At 50.3% G+C, this 21,614-nt stretch overlaps 1 protein-coding gene across 8 annotated transcripts in view; it reads right to left on the bottom strand.

Moving 5' to 3' along the window:
• The window catches only part of NCOA7 (nuclear receptor coactivator 7), a 128,283-nt gene that overhangs the window by 100,058 nt on the left and 6,611 nt on the right, over nucleotides 1-21,614 (bottom strand). For 4 of the 8 annotated variants that reach the window (XM_068168638.1, XM_068168645.1, XM_068168644.1 and 1 more), the window contains exon 1: nucleotides 16,115-16,266. The exons of 2 other annotated variants lie outside the window; for them this stretch is intronic. The gene's annotated coding sequence lies outside the window, so the exon portion shown is untranslated. Of the gene's footprint in view, nucleotides 1-8,900; nucleotides 8,959-15,571; nucleotides 15,661-16,114; nucleotides 16,267-21,614 lie in introns of those variants that run through there. 2 more of the 8 variants (XM_068168640.1, XM_068168643.1) reach the window with 2 other exon arrangements.

Below are 21,614 nucleotides of genomic sequence, written 5' to 3'. Positions count from 1 at the left end.
TCCTTATGGCCCTTCTCTGGACATGCTCCAGCACCTACAGATGCACAGTTACAGAATCATAGAATCAATAAGGCTGGAAAAGACCTATCACCCAACACCTCATGACTAACTAAACCATAGCTCCAAGTGCCACATCCAATCCTTTTTTGAACACCTCCAAGGATGGGGACTCCACCACCTCCCTGGGCAGCACATTCCAATGGCAAATGACTCTTTCTGGGAAGAACTTTCTCCTCACCTCCAGCCTAAACCTCCCCTGGCACAGCTTGAGACTGTGTCCTCTTGTTCTGGTGCTGGCTGCCTGGGAGAAGAGACCAACCCCCACCTGGCTACAACCTCCCTTCAGGAAGCTGTAGAGAGCACTAAGAATAGAACAGAACGGAATTAACCAGGTTGGAAAAGACCTTTGAGATCATCAAGTCCAACCTATCATCCAACACCATCTAATCGACTAAACCATAAGGTCTCCCCTGAGCCTCCTCTTCTCCAGGCTAAGCAACCCCAGCTCCCTCAGCCTCTCCTCGCAGGGCTTGTGCTGGAGACCCCTCCCCAGCCTCATTGCCCTTCTCTACACATCAGCACCTTATGTGAAATGCTCAACTTTGCAGTATTTCATTAATGCTTCAGTGACTCAACTAACCAGCCTGAATTTTCCTGGGTTTCTATTCTGCTAGTGTATTCCACTTAGTGCAAGAGTGAAGAGAGAAGTTGCAGAATGGAAAGTAACCGAACTGCAGAGCCAGCAAAGGGGAGAGCAAGACACAAGTTTGGAGTCTTTCTTTCAGGCAGAATGACCTAACTACAGGTCAGATAAGGGAAATTTCCAGGAAAACACTAGCATGAGTCAACAAAACACAGCCCAGAGCAGTTACATTGACTTACACTCAGCAGAATGGACAAAAAAGTTGTTTAATCCAAAACTACCTGAAGATAAATCTGGAAGTATTATACAGTTACTCTTTTGTTTACCATGGAAAGTGTAATAGTACTGTTAAAACACTACTAAGCCCTGCACACAGCTCCCACTTCATTATACAGAACTGAAGGGTGCTAAACCAACCTAGAAAAGCTTCTCCACCTTGATAAAGTTGAGGTTGATGACTCAACTGTTGCTGAGGTGAACATTATTCACCTAGCTTAGGTGAATAGTTCGGGTTTATGCACGCAGCTCCACTGACCTTTAAAGCATTAGGTCTGGAGTGTTTCTTGTAAAAAGGCTGCAATGTTAAAATCCCCAAACAAGCAGCTGAAAACAGAACTCTGTGCAGAAGTGCTTTCTGGACCTCTTGTTCAGGTTAAACACAGAGCAGCGTCACAATTTCTCTGTCTCCAGCGGAGTGAAAGAGAGATTGGATGTGGCCATTGCGCTCTGTGGGCTCTCAAGGACAGGGAAGGTAAGATCTGGAGATAAGACAGGAAAGGAAACAAAACACCCTTGCCCTTGAGGAACTGGGTGCAATCTGTAGGAGGGTATTACTACCCCACCTGCAGAGGTGCAGCAAGGTAACATCCAAGCATTTTTGTTCCCCACTAAAGCACTAAGCTCAGATCACCATCAATTCACCAACTGTTCTCCTACGTCTCCCTGGAGTACACAGGAATGAACACCAACTGTTATGGGTGCAACTAGGAAGGTTCAACTGAGACACCAAGGACTTGCAGCTCTCTCTGAACTGTAACAACTACTCCCAGGCACAAATGCAGGCTGGGCAGGGACTGGCTGGAAAGCAGCCCTGAGGAGAGAGACTTGGGGGTGCTGGGGGAGGAGAAGTTCAACAGGAGCTCTCAGTGTGCACCTGCAGCCTGGAAGGCCAGTCAGATCCTGGGCTGCATCAGGAGAAGTGTGGCCAGCAGGGCAAGGGAGGTGATTCTCCCCCTCTGCTCAGCTCTGCTGAGACCCCACCTGGAGTACTGTGTCCAGTTCTGGAGCCCCTATTACAAGAGGGATGTGGAGGTGCTGGAAGGTGTCCAGAGAAGGGTCATGAGGATGAGCAGAGGGCTGGAGCACCTCTCCTATGAGGACAGACTGAAGGAGTTGGGGCTGTTCAGTCTGGAGAAGAGAAGGCTCTGAGGTGACCTAATTGTGGCCTTCCAGGATCTGAAGGGGGCTACAAGAAGGCTGGGGAGGGACTGCTCAGGATCTCAGGGAGTGATAGGACTAGGGGGAATGGAATGAAGCTGGAGATGGGGAGATTCAGGCTGGAGGGGAGGAGGAAGTTCTTCCCCATGAGAGTGGTGAAGCCCTGGAATGGGTTGTCCAGGGAGGTGGTTGAGAACCCGTCCCTGGAGGTGTTTAAGCCCAGGCTGGATGAGGCTCTGGCCAGCCTGATCTAGTGTGGGGTGTCCCTGCCCATGGCAGGGGGATTGGAACTAGATGATCCTTGTGGTCCCTTGACTGATACTATGATACTTTCATGATCTGCTTACAAGCATTTCAAAGCAAGCTTGTACACCTGCTTTAACAAGGTCAAAACATACACAAGCAAATATGAGTTACAGGTTCTACATCAGGGTTTTAAGTGACATGATCAAGTCCTCCTCAGACTCCCCTCTCTAAACCAAGCAAAGGGACAGAAGCAGCAAGCAGAAAGTCACTCTGTCCTCACCACTCCTATGCAGCAGCATGTTACAAGAGCAAGGCAGGTAGCAAACACAAACAGCCAACTGCCTGGTGCCACCTCCATACTAGGTGAGCACCTGTCCTACATCCCATACATGGAATGCTGTTCAGGTTCACTGGATCCAGTGTCACATATCCCAGGCCTGGCCATACATCAGAAATGCCTTAGCTTAGAGGGCTCCAGGGGGATGTGCACTGGCAAAACAGTAGCTCCACTGCAGAGAGCTGCACAGCAAACATCCTTTGGTGACCAAGGGGCCCTTGGCCAAAGTGCCCAGAGAGAGAAACTGGGCTAACAACTTTCAGGCTGTTAAAATCAATCCATGCAGCAAGCAGCTGCCAGTTTGGGGCACTACTGTCCTTCATCTTCCTCCCTTTCACCTACTTCAGCTGTTTGCTACCACTCCACCCAAAACTGCCACAGAAATGACCTGCAGCAGAGTCAGCAGAAGTGGCTGCCTATCTGCAGGTCAGCTATATCCTGCCCTGCCAGCTCACTCGCTTCCAGCAGGCTTTGCTGCACACAGCTTAACTGCAGCACACTCCTGATCCTGGCACAGAAGGCAGATCTGCAGCAGAGAGCTTTGGCAGATAACTCTCCCTGAGCTGCTGCTTCTTTCAGTGGGCCTCACCAGCCAGACACTTGGGAAGATGAGTGCTGCTTAGAGCCATGGCCAGCCCTCACAAGCAGAGGAGGTGGCTACAAATGCAGGTTCTCAGCTTCACAGCAAACTTGCTTCTCAGCTTGTCTCTCTACCAACCTAATAAAGGCATATATAAACCAATGATACATAAAAGAGAGGAAGGGCAGAATGAGGCAGGTGTTTGAAGAGTCACCTCAACAACAAAGGTGAGGCTTGTACCATAAATCATGAGCTGTAAATCACCTTCTGTTTACCATGTGTTTGGTCCCAAAGTGCTTAAGCATTGAGTTAGGTTTTCAGTTGTAAATATTCCCCCCCTGTGCTCAGTAAGAGTTGGATCCCATGTTCTCAATGCTTTACAGATTAATGCCAGGCAACAAGAAAATGTTAAAATGAGAGAAAAATTCTGTCAGTCCAACCAGAAAGCATCAGAACTGGTCACTGGTTTTACGGTTAAGAACACTTCCAAAAATACTCCTAGTTGTAAAATCATAGAATCACAGTATCACAGTGTAACTAAGGTTGGAAGAGACCTCGAGGATCATCAAGTCCAACCTATCACTACAGACCCCATGACTAAACCATGGCACCAAGTGCCACGTCCAATCTCCTCTTGAATGCCTCCAGGGATGGGGACTCCACCACCTCCCTGGGCAGCACATTCCAATGGGCAATCACTCTCTCTGTGTAAAACTTCCTCCTCACCTCCAGTCTAAACCTCCCCTGGAGCAGCCTGAGACTGTGTCCTCTTGTTCTGGTGCTGGGTGCCTGGGAGAAGAGACCAACCCCTTCCCGGCTACAACCACCTTTCAGGTAGTTGTAGAGGGCAATGAGGTCACCCCTGAGCCTCCTCTTTTCCAGGCTAAACAACCCCAGCTCCCTCAGCCTCTCCTCACAGGGCTGTGCTCAAGGCCTCTCCCCAGCCTTGTTGCCCTTCTCTGGACACCTTCAAGTCTCTCAATGTCCTTCTTAAACTGAGGGGCCCAGAACTGGACACAGGACTCAAGGTGTGGCCTAAGCAGTGCTAAGTACAGGGGCACAATGATTTCCCTGCTCCTGCTGGCCATACTGCTCCTGATGCAGGCCAGGATGCCATTGGCCTTCTTGGCCACCTGGGCACACTGCTGGCTCATATTCAGGCAGCTGTCAATCAGCACCCCCAGGTCCCTCTCTGTTTGGGAGCTCTCCAGCCACTCTGACCCCAGCCTGTAGCTCTGCATGGGGTTGCCATGGCCACAGTGCAGCACTCGGCACTTGGACTTGTTGAATGACATCCCATTGGATTCTGCCCATCTGTCCAGTGGAAGAGCTCTCTAAGATCAGAGAGTCCAACCATCAACCCAACACCACCATTAAACCATGTCCCAGATTGCCATGGCCACACATTTCCCTAACACCTCCAGGGATGGGGACTCCACCACTTCCCTGGGCAGCCTGTTCCAATCCCTGACCACTCATGCAGGAAAGAGCTTCTTCCTCATCCCCAACCTAAACCTCCCCTGGCATCAAATTCAGGCCATTTTATAATCCCACTGTGAAAGTTACTGGAAAGTTTTCTTTGGAGAGTATCCTTTTTGAAGGGTCAGGTTTTTAGGAAGAGACTCTCAAATTAGCAGCCCACAAACACTACACTGGGAAAGATTAACATTTCCATACTCCCTCAGTTCAGAAAGCAACTACTCCACAGTAAAATCATCAGGTTTAAGTTTCAGCTCAACATCCCTTGTTTCAGTTGACTCTGACTAATGCCAGTTCCAGGCCATGGCTTTTCCCCTGTCACCTACCTCCCAATTTAGAAGCCAACAAGCTGAGGAGCAGAGGTAGAAAGGAGTCTTGTAGTAATGCAGTGCAAATGTTTCCCTATCTGAAACACCCTAACAGAACCAAAATGCCAGGTTTCCATAGCAACCTTAACTGTGTCACACAGCATCCACTGTACATTAAGTCACATACTGAACAGTGTCATTTTCACAGAAAATCCTCTACATTACTAATGCACAAAATTAACACTGGAAACCTTCCTTCTTTTATTTTTTTCCAGTTCCTTAACCTGCAATATTTATTGCAGTAGAATAGAACAAACCAGGTTGGAAGAGACCTTCGAGATCAAGTCCAACCTAACATCCAACACCATCTAATCAACTAAACCATGCAACCAAGCACCCCATCAAGTCTCCTCCTGAACACCTCCAATGATGGCGACTCCACCACCTCCCTGGGCAGCACATTCCAATGGGCAATCACTCTCTCTGCATAGAACTTCTCCCTAACATCCAGTCTAAACCTTCCCTGGCACAGCTTGAGACTGTGTCCACTTGTTTGGTGCTGGTTGCCTGGGGGAAGAGACCAACCCCCACCTGGCTACAACCTCCCTTCAGGGAGTTGGAGAGAGCAAGAAGGTCTCCCCTGAGCCTCCTCTTCTCCAGGCTAAGCAACCCCAGCTCCCTCAGCCTCTCCTCACAGGGCTGTGCTCCAGACCCCTCCCCAGCTTTGTTGCCCTTCTCTGGACACCTTCCAGCAAGTCAACATCTTTCCTAAACAGAGGGGACCAGAATTGGACACAGGACTCAAGGTGTGGCCTAACCAGGGCAGTGGCCAGGGGGAGAATAACCTCCCTGCTCCTGCTGGCCACACTGTTCCTGATGCAGGCCAGGATGCCATTGGCCTGCTTGGCTGCCTGGGCACACTGCAGGCCCATGACAAAACCCCTGCATTTCTGAGGCTTGGTGTTACTTGTTGGTGGGGGAAGGAACCTTCAAAAAGATTTGATCTCATTCACAAATAGCTTCAGTTCCTCCAGAGCTACACTTCCACGGAAGCCATCTCAGCCACATCACCTGGTACCACAACATCCCTGAGTTCCCTGCTCACGTACCATGTGCATTCAGAGGGACTGCTCATACAAGCTGGCTCTTTCCTAACAGAGCAGGACCCCATGCTACAAGGAGCAGCATGACCCTGCTCTGCCAGGCATCAGTCTGCATGTCCTTCCCAAGAGAAACTCAAGGAGGGGAACACACTTTCCTTGCTCTTATAAAATTTATCTAAAGCACACTCAGGAGTTGAGCAGCAGGGCTGGGAACCACTCACCGGGTGCTGCACTTTGGCCATAGCAACCCCATGCAGAGCTACAGGCTGGGGTCAGAGTGGCTGAGAGCTGCCAAACAGAGAGGGACCTGGGGGTGCTGAGTGACAGCCAGCTGAACATGAGCCAGGAGTGTGCCCAGGTGGCCAAGAAGGCCAATGGCATCCTGGCCTGCATTAGGAATAGTGTGGCAAGCAGGGAAGTCCTTGTGCCCTGTGCTCAGCACTGGTTAGGCCACACCTTGAGTCCTGTGTCCAGTTCTGGGCCCCTCAGTTTAGGAAGGACATCGAGACACTTGAAGGTGTCCAGAGAAGGGCAACAAGTCTGGGGAGAGGCCTTGAGCACAGCCCTGAGGGAGCTGGGATTGTTTAGCCTGGAGAAGAGGAGGCTCAGAGGTGACCTCATTGCCCTCTACAACTACCTGAAAGTGGTTGTAGCCAGGAAGGGGTTGGTCTCTTCTCTCTAGCAACCAGCACCAGAACAAGAGGACACAGTCTCAAGCTGTGTCAGGGGAAGTTTAGGCTGGAGGTGAGGAGAAAGTTCTTCCCAGAGAGAGTCATTCGTCATTGGAATGTGCTGCCCAGTGAGGTGGTGGAGTCCCCATCCCTGGAGGCGTTCAAGAGGGGATTGGATGTGGCACTTGGTGCCATGGTCTAGTCATGAGGTCTGTGGTGACAGGTTGGACTCAATGATCTTTGAGGTCTCTTCCAACCTTAGTGATACTGTGATACTCTCCTGGGTGCAGCATTTTTTTCCACAGCTGTGGAGCCCAGGGGAACTCCCCAAAACATGCAACTGCACAAGGTCTGCTAGTTTCATCTGGTTCATGTGACTTGCTCTTCCCACCCTCCCTGCAGAAGATACTGAGTTTCTGGTACTTGCTGCACCATTTTGGTCTCAAGATCAGTCTCCAGTCCCCCTCCTATAAAACCTGTCTGTTACCTGCCAGGGACTGGGAACTACCAGCACAGGGCTCAGGAAAGAACACAACTAGTTGACAAAACACTGAAACTTACTACTCACACAATAGAGTGGAGTGCACAGTGTCAACAGAGCAGGAGAAAACAAAACTAATCTCCAGATCCTTAATGTCTTTGCATGACACCCGAGGTGTTGTCTGTACTAACAGAAGCTGTGCATTACAAAGAGAAAGGCAATTTTCACAACAAACAACCCACTTCAAAGGGAGCCACTGAGTGGTCACTGAGCAGCAGGGCTCAATTTTAAGGAAGCCAGAATTCCTGTATGTAAGGAAACCTGGGGTCAGAGTGGCTGGAGAGCTCCCAAACAGAGAGGGACCTGGGGCTACTGATTGACAGCTGCCTAAACATGAGCCAGCAGTGTGCCCAGGCAGCCAAGAGGGCCAATGGCATCCTGGCCTCCATTAGGAACAGTGTGGCCAGCAGGAGCAGGGAAGTCATTGTGCCCTGTGCTCAGCATTGGTTAGGCCACATCTTGAGTCCTGTGTCCAGTTCTGGGCCCCTCAGTTTAAGAAGGACATTGAAGAGACTTGAACATGTCCAGAGAAGGGCAACAAGGCTGGGGAGACGCCTTGAGCACAAGCCCTATGGGAGCCTCCTCTTCTCAAGGCTAAGCAACCCCAGCTCCCTCAGCCTCTCCTCACAGGGCTGTGTTCCAGACCCCTCCCCAGCCTCCTTGCCCTTCTCTGGACTCGTTCCAGCAAGTCAACCTCCTTCCTAAACTGAGGGGCCCAGAACTGGACACAGTACTCGAGGTGTGGCCTAACCAGTGCAGTGTACAGGGGCACAATGACCTCCCTGCTTCTGCTGGCCACACTGTTCTTGATGCAGGCCAGGATGCCATTGGCCCTCCTGGCCGCCTGGGCACACTGCAGGCTCATGTTCAGCCTACCATTAACCAGCACCCCCAGGTCCCTCTCTGCCTGGCTGCTCTCCAGCCACTCTGACCCCAGCCTGTAGCACTGCATGGGGTTGTTGTGGCCAATGTGCAGAACTTGGATGTGTTCCATCTCCTGCCCTTGGCCTCTGCCCATCTGTCCAGCCTGTCGAGGTCCCTCTGCAGAGCCTCTCTACCCTCCAGCAGATCAACTCTTGCCCCCAGCTTGGTGTCATCTGCAAATTTACTGATGATGGACTCAATGCCCTCATCCAGATTATCATTAAAGATGTTAAAGAGCACAGGGCCCAGCACTGATCCCTGGGGTACACCACTGGTGCCTGGCTGCCAGCTGGCTGTGGCACCATTCACCACCACTCTCTGGGCTCAGCCTCCAGCCAGTTCCTAACCCATTGCAGTGTGCTCCCATCCAAGCCATGGGCTGACAGCTTGGCCAGCAGTTTGCTGTGGGGGACAGTGTCAAAGGCAGAAAGCCACTCTTATCATTACTCTGTGGTTCTCAGTCTCCTAATTGCTCTGCTGACTCCTCAGCCTGCCTGCTACTTGACCCTGCACATGAGGGTGACAAGGGGACTTTGATGTTCATCCATTGTTGCAGAGCTGTTAATCATTGGGGCCATGTCTGCACAAGTGACAGCCTTACAGCAGGCAGAGTCAATCTTTCACCACATACCTGGACACCTTTCAGCACACTGTTCCATAACAAAGTGCTAGGGCAAAGTTTCGTCACCTCAGACCTCCACCTTTTGTCACCAAGATGTCACCTATGCATCTACCAGACCCCACTTGCACTTCATAAGCTTTGGGAGCTGGAACAGATGGAACTCCCTGGATTTTGTCACAGGGTTATCACAGCTGCTACCTTTGGCCATTCAGTCTTCAGCAGAAGATTTGATGAGAAACTAGGATGGGGGGAAAAAAGGGAGTGAAAAAAAAGAAGAAGAAAATCAAACATTGAATATATGGTCAAAATAATTTCTTCACTTGTAATATACAATCAAAGGATTGCACAAAGACTCTTCATGAGTAAAATTACTTCTTGAAGGTCTCTTCCAGCCTGCTCTATTCTATCCTATCCTATCCTACTCTACTTTATTATACTCTTCAATGCTGCCCTTTGAATTATCTAAACCTTTGTGAGGAAGCATGAAGGAAAAACCCAAGCTGCTCCCAGGCCTTGTTACAGCTACAACCTGCCCACAGGATCATACACAGCTTTATCAGAACTGCCCAGGTCTTTGGTATCCATACAGCTCCTTAAAAATCATTAGAGAAATACCACTGCTACAGCTGAGAGTGAAAATAAAGCCCCTGGCACCAGACTGGGGCATTACTTGACCAGGAGCCTGTTAATGACAGCAATGGGTTAGTGCTACCTACCATGCCTGGTGGATGTGGGGAGGCCTGTGGATGTGGCCTACCTGGACCTCAGCAAGGCCTTTGACACCACCCCCCCAGCAACCTCCTGGCCAAGCTGTCAGCCCATGGCTTGGACAGCAGCTCTCTGAGCTGGGTTAGGAACTGGCTGGAGGCTGAGCCCAGAGAGTAGTGGTGAATGGTGCCACAGCCAGCTGACAGCCAGGCACTAGTGGTGTGTCCCAGGGAGCAGTGCTGGGCCCTGTGCTCTTTAACATCTTCATTGATGATCTGGATGAGGGCATTGAGTCCATCATCAGTAAATTTGCAGATGACACCAAGCTGGGGGCAGGAGTTGATCTGCTGGAGGGTACAGAAGCTCTGCAGAGGGACCTGGACAGGCTGGACAGATGGGCAGAGTCCAGGGGCAGGAGAATGAACACATCCAAGTGCCAGGTGCTGCACATTGGCCACAGCAACCCCAGGCAGTGCTACAGGCTGGGGTCAGAGTGGCTGAGAGCAGCCAGGCAGAGAGGGACCTGGGGGTACTGGTCGATGGCAGGCTGAACATGAGCCAGCAGTGTGCCCAGGTGGCCAGGAGGGCCAATGGCATCCTGGCCTGCATCAGGAACAGTGTGGCCAGCAGGAGCAGGGAGGTCATTCTGCCCCTGTACACTGCACTGGTTAGGCCACACCTTGAGTCCTGTCTCCAGTTGTGGGCCCCTCAGTTTAGGAAGGAGGTTCGGTTGCTGGAACGAGTCCAGAGAAGGGCAACGAAGTTGGTGAGGGGTTTGGAACACAGCCCTGTGAGGAGAGGCTGAGGGAGCTGGGGTTGCTTAGCCTGGAGAAGAGGAGACTCAGGGATGACCTTATCACTCTCTACAACTACCTGAAGGGAGGTTGTAGACAGGTAGATGATGGTCTCTTCTCCCAGGCACCCAGCACCAGAACAAGAGGACACAGTCTCAGGCTGCACCAGGGGAGGTTTAGGTTGGATGTTAGGAAGAAGTTCTATACAGAGAGAGTGATTGCCCATTGGAATGTGCTGCCTGGGGAGGTGGTGGAGTCACCATCATTGAAGGTGTTCAGGAGGAGACTGGATGGGGTGCTTGGTGCCATGGGTTAGTTGTTTAGGTGGGTTGGATTGGTTGATGGGTTGGACACGATGATCTTGAAGGTCTCTTCCAACCTGGTCTGGTCTATTCTATTCTATTCTATTCTACCACTGTGACTACTGACACAGCATGCAAGCACTGCTGAGCCACCGAGGATGCAGTTGCTCCTTGTAGCATCCTCTCCAAGGCCCAGGCAGATCTCAGCTTGCTTCTGCAATCACAGCATCACCCGACCTGGCAGCAAGCCATCCACACCTCTTCCCCTCTGAACAAAGGTGGCAGTGATGGTTCATAAATATTCCTACTTGGCTGCTGCGTTAGCTTAGAGTAACAAACAAGCTTAGAAAACAAAGCAGAAAGTAAGACAGATGGTATGTGGGACAAAAGAAAAATCCTGCAAGAAAGCAGACAGGGGTAGCAGCAGAGAGAGAGAGAGCACTGCTAGAAAAGGTTACATTTACCTGAGAAATGAGTCAGGAATAAATTACCTTTTCTTAAGACAAGGATGAGCTCAAGGAAGCAGCAGCTCCCACCCTGAACCTCTGCAAAACAAAGCTGTGACTTCCTCTAAGCGGTGAGCTGGGCCAGCTCTTTGTTTGTCCAGGGAAGCTTAAATTTGGGGGAAATGGCACTGAGATATCTATGGGAAGATCCCAGAATCAGTCACTAGTGGGTGAGGCTATACTGTGAAGAAAATCTCCTCTCTAGAATCAGTAGCTACTAATGAAAGCCTTTTAAACCCTGCTAAATGAGGACAGAACGACACATCAACAGTTCTAATTAGACACAGTAATCAAAAGGCAAACACGAATCTTGCCTGTATAAACAAGAATAACTTCCCTGCTCACACACTGGATGCTTTCTGCTCCTCTAAACCATGACTAAAACACAATGAGCAGTCACACAGACTGCATTTCAAACAGGGTGCTGAAAAAATACCTGTGAAACACATGCAGCAGCCACAGAAAAGGCAACCAAAGAATAAAGTGGCACCTCGGTGGGCACTATGCATCAAAGAGAAGGCCTCATGCTTAATTGCAGTGCCTAAGTAGGAGAAGGCACAGTAACTGAGAGCAGGGAGCAGCTTCACCCAGCTGACAAGGCCAGAGGACCACACAGCACATGGAATTTGGGGAATGCAGCTGAAAGCACAGCTCACATGAAAAACAAGATAAACAATAATCAGAAAGGCTTGTTAAGACTGTGGTGAGTGCTCTATCCACTGAGAGCTCCACATCTAAGCCAGAAGTGTGACTCCATCACAATAAATCCGACATAGAATAAACCAGGTTGGAAGAGACCTTCGAGATCAAGTACAACCTATCATCCAACACCATTTAATCAACTAAACCATGCAACCAAGCACCCTATCAAGTCTCCTCCTAAACACCCCCAAAGAGGGCAACTCCACCACCTCCCTGGGCAGCCCATTCCAATGGGCAATCACTCTCTCTATGAGGAATTTCTTCCTAACATCCAGCCTAAACCTCCCCTGGCACAGCTTGAGACTGTGTCCTCTTGTTCTGGTACTGGCTGCCTGGGAGAAGAGACCAGACCCCACCTGGTTACAACCTCCCTTCAGGTAGTTGTAGAGAGCAAGAAGGTCTCCCTGAGCCTCCTCTTCTCCAGGCTAAACAATCCCAGCTCCCTCAGCCTCTCCTCACAGGGCTGTGTTCCAAACCTCTCCCCAGCTTTGTTGCCCTTCACTGGACATATTCCAGCAACCAAACATCTTTCCTAAACTGAGGAGCCCAGAACTGGACACAGGACTCAAGGTGTGGCCTAACCAGTGCAGTGGACAGGGGCACAATGACTTCCCTGTTCCTGCTAGCCACACTGTTCCTGATGCAGGCCAGGATGCCATTGGCCTTCTTGGCTGCCTGGGCACACTGCTGGCTCACATTCAGCCTACCATCAACCAGTACCCCCCAGGTCCCTCTGTGCCTGGCTGCTCTCCAGCCACTCTGACCCCAGCCTGCAGCACTGCATGGGGTTGTTGTGGCCAATGTGAAGAACCCACCACTTGGATGTGTTAAATCTCAGGTAGGTACAGGCATGTCACTAGGATCCTGCACAGTAGGATTTCTCCTAGCTTGGTCAGAGATGGGGAGCAGCAGAGGTGTGAGAGCAAAGCACTGCACCTGGAGTAAGTCACACGAGGCACTTACTACTACCTTCTGCATTGCAACCTATCCAGAAATACCAACAGATCCCCCACAGCCTGCCCACACTTTGTCCTCGAAGGCAAGCAGAAGAGAGACTGCAGACACACAACCACAGCCCTGTTCTGCTGCCCACCTCAAACCTGACCAGTTCTTAACACACCTTCCAGCTGGGGCACAGTCACTCTCTCACGTCTGACCTGTTGATCAAGAACTAAGCAGTACAATGTTCCAACTACAGTCACAGAATAGAATCATAGAATCAAAAAGGTTGGAAGAGACCTCAAAGATCATCAAGTCCAACCTGTCACCCAGCACCTCATGACTACTAAACCATGGCTCCAAGTGCCACATCCAATCCCCTCCTGAACACCTCCAGGGATGGGGACTCCACCACCTCCTTGGGCAGCACATTCCAATGGCTAACAACTCTCTGTGCAAAGAACTTTCTCCTCACCTCCAGCCTAAACTTCCCCTGCTGCTGGTTGCCTGGGAGAAGAGACCAACCCCCTCCTGGCTACAACCACCCTCCAGGTAGCTGTAAACAGTCAGGAGGGTTTGCAAAGAAAAGGAGGGGGAGGATGGGAAAATACAATACTCTCATGTTTGCCTTCAACCTATCAATCTGAAACACTATGTCGGTGGGGGGAATAGAGTCCCTCTAGCTTGATGTACATTTTGTCACTGCCTCACTGAGGATTCCAGAATCCAGACAGGGGAAAATGCCACAGGAATAAGGAAACTTAATCAGAATCAAAAAGAACAAAAATCATCTGAAAACTTGTTTCTCCTACACTGCTCTTCTTCCTGGGCAAGGGAGGCTGCTGAAGTGAATGCTCTTAATGCTGACTCTTCACTCCTCAACTGTTTCCTCTTCTGGTGAAAGCAACCTTAACCCCCAGGAGAATCTTGCAGCAGCAGCGTGACTCGAGCATTTTCCTCCATAAGGACACAGATCCCGGGGCCAAGCTCGCTCACACCAGGGAGAAGGAACCACCAAATCCATGGCAGGTGGCTGTCCCCACCACCACTAAGTGGATTCCTCACTAAAACAAGAGCTGGCTCCACAGTCTTAAGGGGTTTTTTTGGCTTACTGATCAAGAGGAGGAAGAGATCCATCACCCTGCTGCTCTGTGGGTGATGGCACTATATTTTCCTTACCAATAAAGCTAAGGACCACAAGTGCCTGCTGCTGCATCTGGCACCTGCCAAGACACAGAGGGCACAAGCCAGGTGCCACACAGGGAGTACTATTATTTTCCTGGACACTGGTTATATTCCATCTTTCCTTCAATGCCCACTGGAAAGCAAAGGGAAATTGAGTCCCTTTATCCCTCATTTCCATCATAATTACAACTTGTGAACACCTTCAGTTGCCTGGAGCAGCAATTTCTTGTGTCAGATCATGCTGTAAAGGCTCACACTAATTTCCCACCTCTGAAATACCCAGCTGGGTGACAGCAGGGAGCCGCTCTGGCTGCAGTCTCCATCTGTAGCATTCTCATAATTCAGTTTCTTTTTCCAGAACTGTAACTCTCCAACCCAAATCACTTTCCAGTGAATTCACCTTTATTTGAACAGAGGGAATTATCCTCTAACACTGTAAGGTATTTGCAAGCTGTCCACTGAACTCCAGACCATAAGCCAGCCAAATGTTTACTAGAGCCAACCCCCAACCACCTCTTCACAGCATTATTTGCCTATATTTACTGCCTCCAAAATATTTTGTGTGTTTTCATGGATATTTTCTAGGTAAAAGGATGAAAGAAAAAGCAGCCTAAAAGGCACCAGGACTCACATATTTTTAACCACAGCTTAAAGCAATTCTAATACAGAAAGCATATATGCACACAGACTGTCCTTGGCATTTTCTCTTGCCCTCTCCATCCATTTTCTGAAGGCATGTACACATGCACATCCAAAAAGAACATTAGCAAAATGGGATTTCCACACTCTGTGAACCCTTGCTGATAGAATACACTGGGAGGGTTCATCAGTATGCATTTGAAGTATCATCCAAACACAGGCCCTCAGCATTTGAGGCAAACCAAATCGATTAATAGGCACCTACCCATCCAGAAAGTCCATCATTATGCATTAATACAAGAAATGTAGGACTGCTTAATGGGAGAACAGTAATTGTGGCATGTGAAGTAAACACACAGTAAAAGCTGTTATGGAGGCTAAGCATTCAGCATCTTACTTCACCACCTAGAAGACAGACAGTTATTGCATCCTTTAGCACCCTTACATTGCACACACATCACCAACACACAGCTCAGCCCCTCCACCCAAAAGCAACTCTGAAGCTGACCATCTCACCTTCCACCACTCCCTGAAAGGAGACTGGAGCCAGGTGGGGTTGGTCTCTTCTCCCTAATAGCAAGTGATAGGACAAGAGGAAGTGTCCTCAAGTTGCATCAGGAGAGGTTGAGGTTGGATATGAGAAGAAAATTCTTCACTGGAAGGGTTCTCAAAACATTGGAACAGGCTGTTCAGGGAAGTGGCTGAATCCCTATCCCTGGGGGCGTTTCAAAGAGGCAGAGATGTGGTGCTGAAGGACACGGTTTAGCACCAGGCTTAACAGAGCTAGGGAAGGGTTGGACTCGATGATCTTAAAGGGCTTTTCCAACCAAGATGCCTCTATGATGAAGTACAGAGAGGAAAGTCCGTTGCACAGATTCAAGAGACTGAATCAGTTACTAACGCACCTTTGGCACTCGGCAGCACTTCTTAATCATGACAACCTGAGACTGTAATATAGAGAGAGCCTGGAACATTCCAGTAAATCATCCAGTATCTGGGGAGGGAGGAAATAAACGAGATTTGAAGCCGCGCAAGGCAACAAAAGCAGCCCGCTCAGCTCCGTCGGCTGGGCAAGGGCGGCAGCAGAGGCGGCACCTGGGTCTCGCAGGCAGAGCGCGGCGGGCAGAGCCACGGGGGCCGGCGGGACCCCGCAGCCCCCGCGTCCTCCGGCCGCGCACGCAGCAGCAGGAACACCCCACGGGCACCGGGCACACCCCTCACTCCCTGCGCTGCGAAGCCGAGCGGGCTCTCGACGGAAACCGAGCAGGCGAACAGCTCCTCCGGCACCACACCACCTTCCGCGCCGCTGCCCCCCGCCCCCCCGGGGCTCCGCCGGCTGCCCGGCACCGCCGCCCCTGCCAGGGAACAAGGCCGTGGCGGCGCAGAGCCGCCCGCCCTCCCCCGGCCCCAGCCCGCAGAACGCAACGCGCCCCCACCGCGGCGCGCACCTGCAGGGCGGGGGCCCTAGCGCCATGGCGGCCCCGCGGCACCGCGCCCAGGCCCCGCTGCCGGAGGTCGCTGCGGGAGCTCCGGCTGCACCGCTCCCCGCTCAGCCACAGCAGCGTCGGCTCCGCCGTTCTCCCCGGGCCCCGCCCGCGGCTCCGCCCCGCCGCGGCGGCCCCGCCTTCCGCCCGGCCCCAGCGGAGCGCTGCCGCCCGGGGCTGGGGCTGGCTCCGGGAGCGGGCCGGTACCGGGGCACTGGGCGGGGACAGACGGGCGCGCTCCCCCGAGCGAGCCGCCGCACCAGCCCGCCGTGCTGCGGACTAGCCCCTGTGCTGGGCAATGGGGTCCATCTTCGGAGCCATAAAGAAGCTGGGACTGGTCTCTTTCTCTGTGAAGCCCAAGCGCCTGGCCCTGCCGCTGGGGATGAGTTTTCTCAAGGGCAGAACTGAAATGAAAGCACTGATTTTGGAAACGGGGGTTAATCAGAGCCTCCAGATCCACGAGAAACTGAACACCCTGCCATCTCTATCTGCTGTTTTCATACTGCCAGCATGCAGGCTCCTTGGCCCAACACCCCAAACCAAAACACGTACCGGGAACCCCATTCCCTTACCTGGGATAGCTCCAGACCTCTGCGGTAGCCTAACAAGATCTGGCTCCCCATGCCCTCCTTCAGCCAGTGGCTAGCTCTGAAACACTGGAAAGCTAAGGAAAAGGCCTTTGGTATTGCAATAGCACTAAATCCTCAGCTCTGGCAGTTCAAAAGCCTGCAGCTAGGCAGATAGCTGCACAGATAAGAACACCACAAACTGCATACATACCCCTACAGCTGCTAAAGGAATGAGCAAAAGCAGCAAGCAGGTGTCTCCAGACAAGAATCTTCGAGGATGTCACAAATCCAACGTGTTTTTTACTAAGGCAGCTTCTGTCAGCAGCCTATTTTTCAAACTAACAGCTGATTAAAGATCCATTTCAAACCCATCCCTGTGGATTTTGGGACTGAATGCAACTCTGCCTTGGACAGGGAGCCATGGCTCATCACTACCATTACCCTACTCAACAGATGCTTTCTACCACTCAAGTGTCAGCACTGGGACAATTGCTCCACTAACCTGGCTGCTACAATGGAAATGTCCACGTGTTTTGTTTGTTAACTTCTTCCAAAACTGTTTATGTTCTAAAGAAAATCTGCCTCTTGTAAAAGTCTCCTGCTTAGAGGATGCACTCTGCTAGCATATGGCAGTTACTATATCTTGTGTCTGTACTGCCCAGGCAAACCCAAAGTTAGGTTGGTTAAAATCTCAGAGAGCTCACTGGGTTCTCTAACACAGCACAAAGAATGGGGCCCTGCTCTCTGGTACTGCTTAGGTAACAAAATAGTGGGGGGTGGGGGGCAAAGAGGAATAAAACTGCAGAGAGAAATAAAATAGTATTGCTTATTTGACGACTTCTGGGTTTGCCAAACCAAGGTGGAAGGTATGCAGCCCTGCCCATCAAAGCAGTGAAAATCCCACTTAATCTCTTAGCTGAACTTGCACAATGATAGTGATTAACACCTGATTTAACTCCAGGAAGAGCTGTCTCTGTCCCAAGAAGGAAAAAAGCTTTCTCACTGTGAGGCTGACAGAACACTGAAACAGGCTGCCAAAAGAGGTTGTGGAGCGTCCTTCTCTGGAGACATTCAAAACCCTCCCCAATGTATTACTGTGTGGCCTGCCCTAGGTGATCCTGCTCTGGCAAGGGAATAGAATAGAATAGAATAGAATAGAATAGAATAGAATAGAATAGAATAGAATAGAATAGAATAGAATAGAATAGAATAGAATAGAATAGAATAGAATAGAATAGAATAGAATAATAGACCAGGTTGGAAGAGACCTTCAAGATTGAGTCCAACCTGTCATCCAACACCACCCAACCAACTAAACCATGCAACCAAGCACCCTGTCAAGTCTCCTCCTGAACACCTCCAGCGATGGCGACTCCACCACCTCCCCAGGCAGCTCATTCCAATGGGCAATCACTCTCTGTGTAAAACTTCCTCCTAACCTCCAGCCTGAACCTCCCCTGGCGCACCTTGAGACTGTGTCCTCTTGTTCTGGTACTGGGTGCCTGGGAGAAGAGACCAATCTCTGCCTGTCTACAACCTCCCTTTTGGTAGTTGTAGAGATCAATGAGGTCACCCCTGAGTCTCCTCTTCTCCAGGTTAAGCAACCCCAGCTCCCTCAGCCTCTCCTCATAGGGCTTATGTTCCAAGCCCCTCACCAACTTCGTTGCCCTTCTCTGGACATGCTCCAGCAAGTCAACCTCCTTCCTAAACTGAGGAGCCCAGAACTGGACACAGGACTCAAGGTGCGGCCTAACCAGTGCAGTGTACAGGGGCACAATGACCTCCCTGCTCCTGCTGGCCACACTGTTCCTGATGCAGGCCAGGATGCCATTGGCCCTCCTGGCCGCCTGGGCACACTGCAGGCTCATGTTCAGCCTACCATCAGCCAGCACCCCCAGGTCTCTCTCTGCCTGGCTGCTCTCAGCCACTCTGACCCCAGCCTGTAGCACTGCATGGGGTTGTTGTGGCCGATGTGCAGAACCCGGCACTTGGATGTGTTCAGTCTCATGCCCTTGGACTGTGCCCATCTGTCCAGCCTGTCGAGGTCCCTCTGCACTTGATGAAGGTCCCTTCCACCCCCATTCTGTGAGTCTGTAATGTACCACTTCACCGCCTATCATCACTCCCAGCACCTCTGCCGTATTGTGTGGAAAGCTATATGAGGACACAGACTCCATGGAGCAGACACAGAAACTCCACATTTCTATAGTATTAATGTTGCCCCAAGCATCTCAAATACATACTCTAGCCCACTGGCATGAGGAAGAAATCATTCAAACTCCTGTCAGAGCAGTAGAATAAGCAAGCTGAGACTGGAAAAGAAGCATCATTGCAAGTTCTGGTTACAGCACCGTGGGTTATCACCCAGAGCTCAACCCACAGGCCTCATGCCACTGTAAGAAACTGTGTGAGTGGCATCTAACACACCACCTGATTTTACTGAGGCTGGAGGTAATAGGTTTTGCTTGACTGCCTGTTAAAATGGCTCAGATAGGTATGCACACACATAATTTTTAAAGCAACATTTAATTTTGGTCTCTCCATAGCACAGAGGATAGAAGACAGTCCAAATGGTTTGCTCTTTCCCGTAGCAATGTGTTCCACGGCAACTGATTGGGATGCAAATGCTCTAGCATCATTCAATTAATTGTCTTTGTGATATTGGTGCTTGGAATACCTGAGAAAAATCTTAAATTCATCTTGCTCATTCCTTTCAGGACCAGGCAATTTTGTTTTGTCACTGACAGCACTGTTTTGATGGAGATCATCCTGAAGTTTGCTCTTTTTTAACCACTTACAAACTGAGAATTTTACCCTTGAAAAAGATGCCTCACACAAACTCACATGCTTTAAAACCCATGGAAGACAGAACAGACTTGAGACACTTAAGGGCAATGTTTGAATGGGGTTTGATCTCTCCCACCTCACACTTCAGTGTATATTAATAGAGCTGCATATATATATATATTGTGCCCAGGTGGCCAATGGCATCCTGGCCTGCATTAGGAACAGTGTGGCCAGCAGGAGCAGGGAAGTCATTGTGCCCTGTACTCTGCATTGGTTAGGCCACACCTTGAGTCCTGCGTCCAGTTCTGGGCCCCTCAGTTTAGGAAGGACATCGAGACACTGGAATGTGTCCAGAGAAGGGCAAGGAGGCTGGGGAGGGGTCTGGTGCACAGCCCTGTGAGGAGAGACTGAAGGAGCTGGGATTGTTTAGCCTGGAGAAGAGGAGGCTCATGGGAGACCTCATTGATCTCTACAACTACCATAAGGGAGGTTGTAGACAGGCAGAAGTTGGTCTCTTCTCCCTGGCAACCAGCACCAGAATAAGAGGACACAGTCTCAGGCTGTGCCAGGGGAGGTTTAGGCTGGAAGTGAGGAGGAAGTTTTACACAGAGAGAGTGATTGCCCATTGGTATGTGCTGCCCAGGGAGGTGGTGGAGTCCCCATCCCTGAAGGTGTTCAAGAGGGGATTGGATGTGGCACTTGGTGCCATGGTCTAGTCATGAGGTCTGTGGTGACAGGTTGGACTTAATGATCTTTGAGGTCTCTTCCAACCTTGGTGATACTGTGATACTGTGATCACAGAGAACAAAATTGTCAGAGGGCCTTACAATGCTTATGGCCTACACTCAGCTCAGCTTATGCTAGCACCAGAAACAAACTCTGGCTTGCTCATGTGTGGTTCGTGTCACTACTTTGGTTTTTAACATCTGCAACTGTTAGCTTGTGGCTTAAGAAAGAAAATCTGTGATAAAGAATTACACTGCTGAGCTTGAACACCATAACAGTCCAGCCCTGAATAGGTATAAAAATAAAGGTGACACTAATCTTTTCTTTTTCCATTAGCAGCCATCCTGCTTTTCCCAATTACTCTCACAATTATTCACCATGAAGTCACAAAATAGGTTTCATATTGGCAGACTTTTATGCATAATTGAGGCTCTGCTTGATCCTGCCATGCACTGGGGGCTGACTTCTGTAATAATACATTGCTATTTTCAGCCTGGTTTCTTCCCTTTATATAATGATGAAATTTCTGAGTGTCCTCAGCTAACCCTGTAACTTGGAGTTGATTGTCTAGAACTCAGTTTGATGGAAGTGTTGAAAATTTCTCTAAGTTTCATCACTAATGAGAACTAAACCACAGTTTGGAACTTTTAGTTCTCCCCTAAGAACTGATTTGCTGCACCCATTTCTAACTGTCCAGTACAGCAAACCAGAAGTTGCTTCCCAAATGCTCTGCAGAAGAAAGAGTGTACAAGAGAATCATAGAATCATAGCATCAACAAGCTTGGAAAAGACCTCAAAGATCATCAAGTCCAACCTGTCACCACAGACCTCATGACTAAGCCATGGCAGCAAGTGCCACATCCAATCCCCTTTTGAACACCTCCAGGGATGGGGACTCCACCACCTCCCTGGGCAGCACATTCCAATGGCTAACAACTCTCTCTGGGAAGAACTTTCTCCTCACCTCCAGCCTAAACTTCCCCTGGCACAGCTTGAGACTGTGTCCTCTTGTTCTGGTGCTGGCTGCTCAGAAGGATTTTGAGGATTCTGAGGATTCCTTCCTCAGAAGGAATTCGCTCAGAGATTGCAATAAGTCATATTTGTTTCAGGTAAGGTATTTTGTTGAGCTCACCACCATACCTTGTGTCAAATCCCAGACTCGTGTGGAGAAGAGGAGGCTCAGGGGAGACCTTATTGCTCTCTACAATTACCTGAAGGAAGGTTGTAGCCAGGTGGGGGTTGGTCTCTTCTTCCAGGCACCACTGACAGAATGAGAAGACACAGACTCAAGCTGTGCCAGGAGAAGTTTAGGCTCAAGGTGAAGAGAAAGTTCTTCCCGGAAAGAGTAATTGGCCACTGGAATGTGCTGCCCAGGTGGTGAA

This window comes from Melanerpes formicivorus, unplaced genomic scaffold (assembly GCF_026170545.1).
Source record: "Melanerpes formicivorus ecotype bairdi unplaced genomic scaffold, bMelFor1.0.p_v2 SCAF_146, whole genome shotgun sequence".
Classification (NCBI taxonomy): domain Eukaryota; kingdom Metazoa; phylum Chordata; class Aves; order Piciformes; family Picidae; genus Melanerpes; species Melanerpes formicivorus.
This window is presented reverse-complemented; position numbering and strand designations above follow the sequence as displayed.